A 12,470-nucleotide genomic window follows, 5' to 3' on the forward strand; every position below is an offset into this window, starting at 1 on the left:
AGAGGGAGGTACAATTCATGCTTTATAAATAGCACTAATGACTTCCATACCCACGGACTGGCTTTTTGAATGACCCACTACAAATTATTACATGATAAAATATTATGTTATGCTCAATATCACTGTCATATTTTATGTAACTTAATGATAATCTAATGGCAGAGTTGGTAATTTATGTTCTGAACAATTTGAGATATATAGCTTCAGAACAAAAAATACTATAAATCATTATCATTAATAAAAGTTACCTTTTAAAAAAGAAAAAGCTTTCTTCTCCTACAACACATACTTCATGGAGGGTAGAAAATTTCCATTTTGTCTTCAAAGGAAAATTTGGGGATTTTCTTCCTACCTGCTATTTCTCTGCAAAGAAGGAAGTGTGGTTACAATTTACAAGATCCTGGGTCATGATCTAATTTAAGTATGTTAATATGTTGAAGGTTAGTGCTCAGCTACCAAGCTCTTTTTCCTTTCTCGCAAGTAATCCATGTTCCCATTGTCACTTGGTTTGTTTAACTTCTCTGAGGAACACATCTCCCTAAAGGAAGCTAACTGTTCAGCTAGTGACAGAGTACATAATTTCAATTTAAGCTGAAAAAAGTGTATGAAACAGAACTTTGGCTCCAGTGAAAGCTCTGTTCTCTAATCTAGGCCTATTTTAATTTCTACATGTTTCCGTTTAGATTTTTCTATTGACTCAACACTCAGAGGCAAGAGATATGATCTTTTGAGGGCTCAGAGTGAGGAAAAAAGGCAAACCAAACTCAGAAATAGGGACAAAGCAGGATATTAGGGGACTAAAAAAACACATGGAAAGAATTAAACATCTTTTGTGATATAATGATAGGTTTCTATAATGCTGAATCTGGTTTCAAAAGATATGTCCTTTAGGAATAGAGACTATTAGCTGATGAAAATCAAGCATGGCTCTCACTAAATTCCTGGCACAACCTGGCCTTTTCTCATACTGAAGATGAGGCTAAAATAGGTAGTCATTTAATTCCAATTAAGGCTTACAACAAAATTGGCAGACCTTTTGTATACAGGCTTTTAAATTATTACTGAATGAAATTATTGGATTCTGTCTTCAACAAGGGCTGTAGTCCCACAGCTTAAATGGTAATGGGCATATAAATTCTTCGCAAACCACCAAGTACCAGTGCATGTTCCTCTATGTCAATCATCAACTATCACATATTCCTGTGTAACACTACCCAAAAGCGAATGGCTTAAAATGGCAAGTATTTATTATTGCTCGGGGATATATAGGTCAGCTGAGAGATGGCACCCTGATCTCAATTGTACACCTGAATCAGCTGTGTGACAGGGAGCCCCTTGGCTGATCTTGTCTAAGCCACTCAAATACTTGGGGAAAGACTGATGTTGGTTAGGTCCATGGAGGCTTCATCTCTCTTAGATGGATCTCTTTCACCCCTCAAGTAGGTACAATTGTTCTCATGATAGAGGTAGAGTCAGGGGTCCAAGTGAGCAAGAAGTTGCTTTTGTGAGGCCAAGACTTAAACTAGTAAATCATTGATTCTCCTGCATTGTTTTGGCCTAAATAAGTCAGAAAGCAAACCAAATCCAGAGCAGGGGAAATAAATACTGTCTGGTGAGAGGAATGTAAAATCAGAAAAAAGCATGTGGTTTTAGGGAAGGGTGAAGGAATTTGGCCCTTTTACAATCTATCACCGCTTTTAAATGAATGCACCGGAACTTTGCTGCAGTTACGTTCCACTGTCAGTGTAATGAATTTCACCTAAGAACAAAGATCAAAGTCAAGATTCTAACTTCTTAGATTCATGCAGCTTGCTAATGACTTCTAGACAATAATCTCAGGTTGGTTCTCCATGGTTAATTACTTGAGTCCTGACAAAGCTTTTGATTTTAGAAGCGTGAAGCCATCATAGTGATGTGATTGTTTATGTCAGTCAACTGAAAAGCAGAAACTCATTCTTATTCTTGGGTTGAGATAGGGGAAATAAAGCCATTATTTATTATTATAAATTTTAATTCCCTGACTATAGAATTCATATTTACTCACATTATAATAAGGAACTATATTAATATTAAAAGAAGTTGAACCTAGTAAATTCATAGTAACATTAAATAGTTTCAATAGGTAATAGAGGGTATGGAGGTCCCAAAGAGAGTTAAAGAAGGAAAGGAAACAAGATCTCAGAAAAAAAAATAAAATAGAATTATGCTCATAGGGACAATCCAGTTGCAAGACACTATTGAAAAACACTCAAAGCTGCAGATAGAGAGTCTATAATAAGAGCAATTGGGAACCCTTAGGTTGAAAACAGAGACAGCGAGGTAGTTGAAGAAAATTCAGAAAGATTTGAGAAGTGAGGATTAAGAAGATTGGTCTAAAATGCTTCAAGCAACATTTGATTGTTTTCATGGTAACACATTTTTGTTATTTTTTTGTTTGTGATAATTTCACCTCACTTTTGTCTGAGGAAACATTATGTATCTATTCTTCGGGAAATACGGTCAGAAAATTTATGAAGCTAGATCTCTAAAGAAAGCACATTAAAGATGAACCATCCCAAAAAGATCCACACAGGACAAAAAGGAGATAAAATACTGGTCCCAGTTATAGTCCATGTTGCATTATCCAAAACAATGGTGACAGAGTTGATAAAATTTGTATCTTATTGTCTTTATATCTCACCATAAAACACACTCAAGAGTCCACAGAAATATAGGAAAACAAGTGGAAGAGAACAAGAGCAAAGGGGTAAAAAGAGAAAAGCAGGCCTTCCAACCTAGCCTAAGACACAATAGAGAAGGCAAGTGAAAGAAGGAATCTCCCTCATCTCTGTGCCCCTCCGTCCGCCTCTGAGCCTCTCCCCACTTCCCTCTTTACTCCCCCTTCTTCCCCTTCCATTCCTCTGGCTAACTGGACCGCCTCCTCTGGTTAGTTTGCTAATTTCTGGCACAGTTTTTAGGTATGATGCCTCAGTGGGCTGTTCTTTTATTTTCACATTTCCCTATGAGAATGTGGCAAGTGAATTGGTATTCCATTGTGTCCTCTTGACTATTTGGAAGCTGTGTCCCAGGAGAGACTTGAGGAAAGCCTGATTTAATTTCTTGAAGTACAAACGGAGTAAATTCATTAAAAAGAAAGACAGTCCAAGCTTTTGATGCTAATGGAGGTTCATCTCTACCCAGTCATCTGCATGAAATACAGCTGACAGCAAATGAGCAGAATATGATAAAACAGAAGCAGGACCTCCTTCTTTAATTGAATTGGGATTTAATAAAGGATTTGGGACTTTAATTTATCCCCTTCAAATAATAATGTGAGGAGGTTGTTTTTTTTTTTTTTTTTTTAATATTTAGAGGATTCTTACATTCCTGGCAGTATATTAAGATTTATGTTGACATTTGGGCTTGTTGCCTAATCTCAGCTCAGCAATACTGAACAAAGTGACCAGGCATAATTTAAGGTGGAAAATAGAGTAGGCAGTGAAATTTTAATAAAATGAAGTACTCTTTGAGGTTAACGTATTAATGTCTCATTCTGGCCCCATTCAGAGAAAAGTTGGAATGTTCACCCTGGAGCCTATGAAAATATTAAAAAAAAAAAAAAAAAAGAAAAAGGTCATTGCCATTCAGGAAGTATTTGATTAACAAGGGATCAGGCATACATGAACAGGCCTGAGATCCTAAACACTGGTTGTCGGTAGATTTGAAAAGAGATTCATTGGGTTAGCAGGGCAATAATCTGGGGAGTAGTGAAAAACAAGCTTCAATGGAGAGGAAGAAGCTTCCACTCCAGGAGGGGTAATAATTTTGAAAAAATAATTACTATTCCTTCACGTAGAAGCGAGTTTTTATAACCAAAGGACACTGCAGTAGACTCTGTCGTTATGAAAATATTTACTACTCCCATTAACTACATGTATATGCAACAATCATTGTTATGTATTACCAGCACATTTTTCATTTTCTAAGTCATTAAAATGTGACATGTGCTTTTTATTGTAGTATGACACAGAAAAAAGGTGACCAATAGAGTAAGGGGCAACTATTTCTAGGTTACTTCAGTAAAAATTCTGAAATGTGTGTCATTACCTCTGGGACCAGACAGGAGCTATCCCTCCAGCCATGACTGAAACCAGGAAGATGCAGATGAGTGCTGTGCAGTAGCAACATCTGGTAAAACCATGTCCTGTAATAACTGAACCTAACGAGCTCACGGCTTCAGGTAAAGTAAGAAGACAGAATATGGTGGTAGGGTTGAGTTTATACGACTTAATTTAATAAATATTAAATAACGTTTATTATATTTTTAAAAGTTAAAGATTATGTGAACTCAGAACCTGCTTACAAAGAGAAAAAAGTATAGAAAATCTATAAATTCTTTGATATTCAGAGTTGGAAAATGCAACAGATTGTCACTTCTTTTTTAATTTTTTTAATTTTTCTATTATTTATTATTTTTTAAAATATTTTACAGACTGCATTTTGATTCATTGTACACAAATGGGGTACATCATTTCACTTCTATGGTTGTGCAAGATGTAGATTCACACCATTCATGTAATCATACATGTACATAGGGTAAGATTGTCACTTCTAACCACAAAAAAGAAGATAAAACTGAAAAATACAAGGTCTATGAAACCACCACCGAGTAGAAAGACCAAATCGAAGAAGAGCCATAAAATACATTTTAAAGTCTCTAAATTAGTTAACATAGCACCCATTAAATTCCTTTAATTGGACAAGTCTTGAAAGAAAATAAAATAGGGTGATCCTGTAGAGAACCTGATAAATTTAAGTTGCTCTTAATTAAGTCTAAAGAAAAAGTCATTTCTTCTAAAGAGCCATGTATGTAATATGGGTATTTAAGTCCAAATGGTATCAAATAAATAAAAACTTGAAACAATATTCAGCCATGAAAAAGGAACTTCCACAATTTGCTATGACATGGATGAATCTGAATATTATACTAGCTAAAATAAGCAAGGCACAGAAAGAAAAATACTGCACAATTCCATTTATTTGAGGTACCTGAAAGAGTCAAATGCTTAGAAGAAAGAAAGCAACCATGGTTGCCAGAGACTGTTTGTTATGGTTTAAATATGAGGTCTACCCCAAAAGTTTATGTAGTCAACAAAACAAGAAGGTTTAGAGGTGAAATAATTAGTCATAACCTAGTCTGTATATCAGTTCCCTGATAGGAATTAACTGGGTGTTAACTGTAGACAGGTGTGGTGTGGCTGGAGAAGATGGGTCATTAGGGCATGACTTTGGGGTTTGTATTTTGTGATCTGAGTTTAGCTCTCTCTGCTTCTGTGTTGCAATGTCCTGAGATACCTTTCTCCCCCACACTTTTCCACCATTATGTTCTGCCTCACCTCAAGCCCCGAGGAATGGAGCAGGTAGTCTATCAACTGAGACCTCTGAAATTGTGAGCCCCTAAATAAACATATCATCCTCTAATTGCTCTTGTCAGGTCTTTCAATCACAGCAGTGAGAAAGCTGACTAAAACACTTTTCAATGGGTACAAAATTTCAGTTATAAAACGGAAATTGCTATATGATTAAGTTCTAGAGATCTGCTATACAACATAGGACTATAGTTAAAAGAATACAGTACAATTCAAAATTTGTTATGAAGGTCTCAGGTTAAGTGTCCATAACACACACACACACACACACACACACACACACACACACACACATACAGAAAGAGAGAGAGAGAGAGAATGACACCAAAAGACACAGGAAACTTTGGAAGATGTTGAATGTATCTGTTACCCTGGTTGTGATGATGGTCTCACAGGGTTTGCATGTGTCTAAATTCATCAAATTATACCTATTAAATACATGAAGTTTCTTCATAACAAAAACAACCAAACAAACAAGAAGAATCTGTTCAAGTAATTGAGAATTGTACTTCCAAAAGAGCCATGGGCTAGGATGGAAAAGAAAGAACCTACTAGGTTGCCGAGGCCATATCAAAATATCTCTACATGTCTTATGTAGGAGGCCCTCGTGACATACAAAGAAGGATTTTAGAATTACTGTGAAGGAATGATTGCTAAGCATCTAACACTCTTTCCTCTTCTGAATGGTAGTGTTCCTTGAGATTACCCTGCCCTCCCTCTATTTTGGGAATAGGTTATATGGGAAGTAGACAAATTCCATTCATAGTTCATGGTTTCCAGATACCAAAGTCACAACCAGAATTTATACAAAGATAATCATTCATAGAACATGATCCTTATTCCATAAATAACATTGCCATGTCATTCCATGAATGACATTGAAATTCAATGTACTGCTGGGCATGGTGACACACACCTGTAATCCCAGCAGCTCGAAGGGTTGGCAAGTTCCAGGCCAGCCTCAGCCACTTAGCAAGACCCTAAGCAACTTAGTGAGATCCTGTCTCAAAATGAAAAGAAAACAAAAAACAAAAAAACAGTTGGGGATGTGGCTCAGTGGTGAACTGCCACAGGGTTCAATCCCCTGAACCAAAAAAGAAAAGAAAGAAGTCAAATATACTTCACTTACAGAAAGAAGGAAATAAATATTGACACTGAACTCTTGCTAACTACCATACTGTAAAAATAGTGACAGCTTCTTCCTAAAAGACTTTACATCTTTGTAACACTGGTATCAGAGTTGTTATTTGACTTGTTTTGGCCAATGAAATATCTGTGGAAATGACATGTTCTACCCCAAGCGGTGATTTCATAGTTCAGCCACTTCATTAGGTCTTGGAGCCACCAACCTCATAATGTCCTGAATAACATGTAGATCCTGGGATAGAGACATAGATTAATATGAGCTCAGTCAACATACAATGAAAGAAAGAAATGAGACTTTGTTTTTGTAAGCAGCAGATATCTGTGATAGTTTGTCAACACAATATCACCTAAGAAAAGCCAACTAATACAATGAGTTGGTTCAGCTAAACATAGCAATGTTAAGGGTGGCCACTTGTCTAAGTTGATTTCTCCAATTCACATACCAGTATTAGAGAAGTTAATAAACTTCATTCCAATATAGCACGAAAGTCTGTATCTTAATTGATTGAAAATTTGGAAAAACTTTAAAACCCAACATTATTTGATTGTTTTTCCAGATGCTATCAAATGCTTTATAGAAATTTTCTTATTACAACTCACCAAAGTCTATTATTCCACCTTTTAATGGTAAATCATTTGGATAAGAGAGATTGTGTAATTTTCCCAGGGTCAATCAGGTAGTGTTTTGATTCCAAGTCTCACACAGGCATCAATTGTTCTTAAGTACTCAAGATAACTATTCCCTTCTAAAAATTTCTTTTGCAGTATCCCAATAAATAATGTGCACCATATAAAATTAATATAACACTTGAATTATGCTCAGTTTGATCCTTTCTCTAAGCCAAAATTAGAGCAGGATCTCATCACAAATTTTGTGATAAAATGTAGTCTTAAAAATGATATCATTGTACATATATGATTACCCAAACCGTGTGATTCTACATCATGTACAACCAGAAAAATGAGAAGTTATGCTCCATTTATGTATGATGTGTCCAAATGCATTCTACTGTCACATATAACTAATTAGACCCAATAAAAAATGATATCATCCTCCAAAATGAGCTACACAAAGCAGAAAGCAACGCCAAAGGTTTTCACCTTTCTGTTTGTATCCCTGCAATGGAGGGTGTACCAGTGTAACTTCCTAGCCTGAGAGAAAACAAACCTTTCTGAAAACATTCAGCTGGTTTTCTCTTCAGGCTCAGCATCAACCCAAGGAGAGCAACCCCAACAGCTACAGCAGCAATGAAGGCACCAGATGTTTTCTCTCTGGCTAGACTAAAATTGAACACTAAAAATCACTGCTGCTCTGCTCCCTGCCTTCCCTGAATCACTGTGTGTGTAACCCTGTGTAATCCAGCAGACCAATACACTTTTGATATAAAACCTAACAGCTGCATTTTGCAATCATTTTTACAATACGGCTGAAATAGTAGGAAGAGTACCAACTTGGAATTAGCTTCTCTTTATTTTCCTTAAAGGTTCAAACTTGAAAAACTGGTCCTTCTAATGTTTGGAATCTGTGTCGTCATCTGCAAATGGTGAATAATATCACACATTATTTATGCTGCTTATATTAAAGCAATTAAAAGTAAAATAAAACATTACTCAGATTAGGCTGTGTCATCCTATATTAATAAGCAATCCGACCTTCATCAACTGAAGAGAATTCAAGCTTATTTCCTTTTGTAGGTACAACATGTAGTTGGTGAATGATGGAGGTGGAGTATTATTCCACAGTCATTCAGAAACTGAGGCAATGCTACCATCTTGGAGCTGAACCACCTGGTAATTGTGACCTTTTTCACTGTGGCCAGGGAAGAGAGTACTAATAGGTCTCATTCCAGAAATTAAATGCCTTAGCCACAAAGTTACAATGTCACTTCCCATCATAAATCATGATTCCAATTAACTGAGGAGTGTGGAGAAACAAAATTCTCTTATGCTCCCAGAAGGATACAAGAACAATAGATGGATGAGTTCTCTAAATCTCTTCCATAGCAACTGTTTGTGGCACACGCAACCCACAGAAGGCACTGTCAGCATAAAAATCATATTATTTGATCACTAGTTTTTGTTTCAGTCTTTATATTTAGTTGTACCTTTCCCACACAATCACAAACTGAAGTAAGTTCTAAGATCGAAACTTTCCATAAACTGAAGTATTAACACTTAGCATATGTGAATATTTCTGGAATTTTCTATATAAACACTGTAATCTGATATGGAACAAACATAAGTTTATGAAAATATCTGGAACTGAACACTGAACTAATTGAAAGACACTAAGGGAGAAGAGACACATAACAGCATAGAAGAACCTCTACCACAGGATCAAAATAAGAAGATAATTAAATGGGCTAATATTTAAGATTCTTTAGTTTGAACTCTTTAAGCTTATATTTCTGTCTGATTAGGATTAGGATTTAAAGTATAAATTTGGTTTCTCTTTGTGTTTGTAATTAGAAAACTCGAATATTATATTACAGATAATTTCTGTTATAAAAATGCAATTATATTAGTTTTAATTACAACTCTCTTGTAGCTAAATATCCTGTTTTCCAACTGCTTTGCCCAGGAAGACTGTTAATAAGACTCGAAGTTGGATCTTATAGCCTGGGATTTATTTTTTAAAATCATTTTTTTTAACTTAAAGATCCTTCCTCTAATGGCTGTATGCTAAACTAAAAACACTTGGTAGTCATTAATAATATTTTAAGCTTTAAGATTATTCCTAGTAGCCACAGCAACATTTCAATAAGTAAATTTCAAAGTTTGTTATTTTTATACTGTGAAAGAAGTATACTTGTAGCACACCATTATTTCTTTTTTGGGGGTGGGGGTTATTGGGGATTGAACTCAGAGGCACTTGACAACTGAGTCTCATCCCCATCCCTATTTTGTATTTTTTGTTTGGAGACAGAGTCTCACTGAGTTGCTTAGCACTTTGCCTTTTCCTGAGACCAGCTTTGTATACTCGATCCTGCTGCCTCAGCCTTCCAAGCCACTGGGATTACAAGCATGCACCTGGCCCACCATTGTTTCAACAAATTTTTAGATAATTTGGTAGAATGCTAGTATTTTAAGTGATTTGAAAAACTTGTTGCCCCCAAATTAAGCAACCGTAGTAACAAAAATAAATGTATCATACATAGGATAAATATTTCTACAAAGTCTGAGTTTCAGAAAAAATTTGACATAAAATCGAGTTAATTACCTATATTGAGAAGTAAGTAATATTAGAATAAGCTACCCTATGTTTAAAAGATTTTTTTTTGTAAATGCCTATTCATTGTTTATAATCTCTACATAGGTTGTCTAGCAATGATATTGTCTTAACAAAGAATTTCTTCTCCAAAGCCTAGATTATGGTTTAACCTGAACATTTCTTAAGACAGATATGGTCTACCTTTTGTGTAGTTTATTTGCATCAGTCTTCTTGCTAAAAATACTTCAAGTGCAAGCACACATCCTAAAGAAATAGACAGGAAGAGGACAATCTGTTCAATCCTAATACACAAAATCAGTACACGGTCTGTTGTTTAGTTATATGTTATCAGTTCTAACTGTTCCTCTGTTCAGCAACAATGAAACTACTAAATACTGTCCTTTGTTTAGATGCAGCAAAACTTATCTTTACTCATCAACCAACCTCAGAGTGTTAAACTAGTTTTAATATAAGTAGACCGAAGACTTAATGGTTGAATCATATGATACTGCTCTGTCATTAATTTTCTTCTTTATGCCTAGAGTAAATTTTCTACTATGGTACCTTGCCTTTTAAAAAATAAAGGTCAGCCTCTAGTCTTTTCTAGGGTAAGCCTGTTTGAGGATAGAGCCATTGGATCACCCTTGAGCTTTCTGATTAGCAGCTTCATCCTCACTCCAACTGTAACCCACTCTGCCCTCTGCCCTGCCAAGGAAGCCATTAGCTTTGTTCTTCACTGTCAAGGTTCCGTCCTCAAAATGCTACACTAGCCTCAGTGGGTATATCCGGAGCAGATAAAATAACAACCCTTCTTCAAAATCATAAATAAATTTTCCTTTTAAAGTGCCAAATAAACTTCAAGTAAATAATCAACAACTATCTAAGGTAGAAAGGGATCCAGTGGTAATGTTCAGTGTAGGTCATCATGATGCTGAGTGATAACTGGTCCAGTTAAGCCCCTTGGTCTCCAGATGCACTTGAACATATATACCAGGAACAATGAATGTCAAAGTGGAAACTACCCTGGAAACTTAAGAAAGCTGGCTAAAAACAGGTTTCACATTTATGACAAATATTGCATATGTGGTAAAGATATGAAATGCCAGTACACAGAAAGAAAATAATAAAACACTAATGAGGAACAAAATCAAATATTTTTGTAAACGGGTAAACATACCATGTTCTTGAATACAGGTCTTCATTTTATAGAGTTATCAATTCTTTTTAAAATAACTCATCAATTTATTGTGATACCAAATTAAATATTAATAAATAAAACATCTAAAATAAATTCAATTTGGAAAAACTACACAAGAATACCCAAGGAAATTATCAAAATAAAAAATAATAATGGGTACCATCGCAAAGAAAGTAGACATATTATAAAGCTCTAATTATAAAGAAGAATTGGAAATGGGCAATGAGCATATGTTACTTAAGTTCACAAAATTGCCAATTTTAAAAACCAAAGAATATGTTGATATTTTTAAGAAAAATAAGGGCACTCAAATGTTCATCGCCAAGAAATATCATATTGAGATTTTTACATTTCTGCAGAACTTCATAAATAGATTAGGAAGGATTAAACATTATACCTTTAATCTATCACAGTCACCTCCATATATCCTTTCACATGTGAAAAATATTACCATAGTTCCTTTTTATTCTTTCTTATATTTGTTCTATTTTTATATCAAAATAGGTGCAAATTAAAACAACTCTAAGATTTGATCTTACTCTAATTAGAATGGCTATTATCAAGAACTCAAACAATAACAGGTGTTGGTGTGAATGTGGGGAAAAAGGCACACTTGTACATTGCTGGTGGAGTTGCAAATTGGTACGGCCACTCTGGAAAGTAGTATGGAGCTTCCTCAGAAAAGTTGGAATGGACCTACCTTTTGACCCAGTTATCCTACTCCTCAGTATGCTCATTATTTTAAATGTGTTGCTTCATTATCATTTGATTCCCAATAGTTTAAAATGAGATATAATTCTTATTTGCTACTTTGTAGGTATTATTTATTCATTTTTTGGTTACTTTGAAGATTTTCTCTTTACCTTTGGCCTCACAAAGGACTTAAAATCAGCATACTACAGTAACGCAGCCACATCAATGTTTACAGCAGTTCAATTCACAAAAGCTAGATTGTGGAATCAATCTAGATGCCCTTTAACAGATGAACAAATAAAGAAACTGTGGTATATATACACAATGGAATATTATTCAGCCAAAAAGAAGAATAAAATTATGGCATATGCAGGTAAATGGATGGAATTGGAGAATATCATGCTAAGTGAAATAAGCCAATCCCAGAAAACCAAAGGCCAAATGTTTTCCCTGATAAGTGGATGATGATACATAATGGGGGTGGGAGTGGGGGGTATGAGAAGAATGGAAGAAATTTAGATTATGTAGAGTGAAATGAGAAGCGGAGGTGCAGGTATGAAAGATGGTGGACTGAGACAAACATCATTACCTTATGTACACATATGATTACAAGAATGGTGTGAATCTACATCGTGCACGACCATAGAAATGAAAAGTTGTACCCCATTTGTGTACAATGAATCAAAATGCAGTCTGTAAAAAAATCAAAATAAAAAATTAAATTGAGTATAGGCTTCATGTGATTTTTTTTTCATCAAAAGTTTCATTCAGCATATTGTTTTTCACTCACAGCATTTCATTTAAACTATCAGAT

Source organism: Sciurus carolinensis, chromosome 2 (assembly GCF_902686445.1).
Source record: "Sciurus carolinensis chromosome 2, mSciCar1.2, whole genome shotgun sequence".
NCBI classification, from domain to species: domain Eukaryota; kingdom Metazoa; phylum Chordata; class Mammalia; order Rodentia; family Sciuridae; genus Sciurus; species Sciurus carolinensis.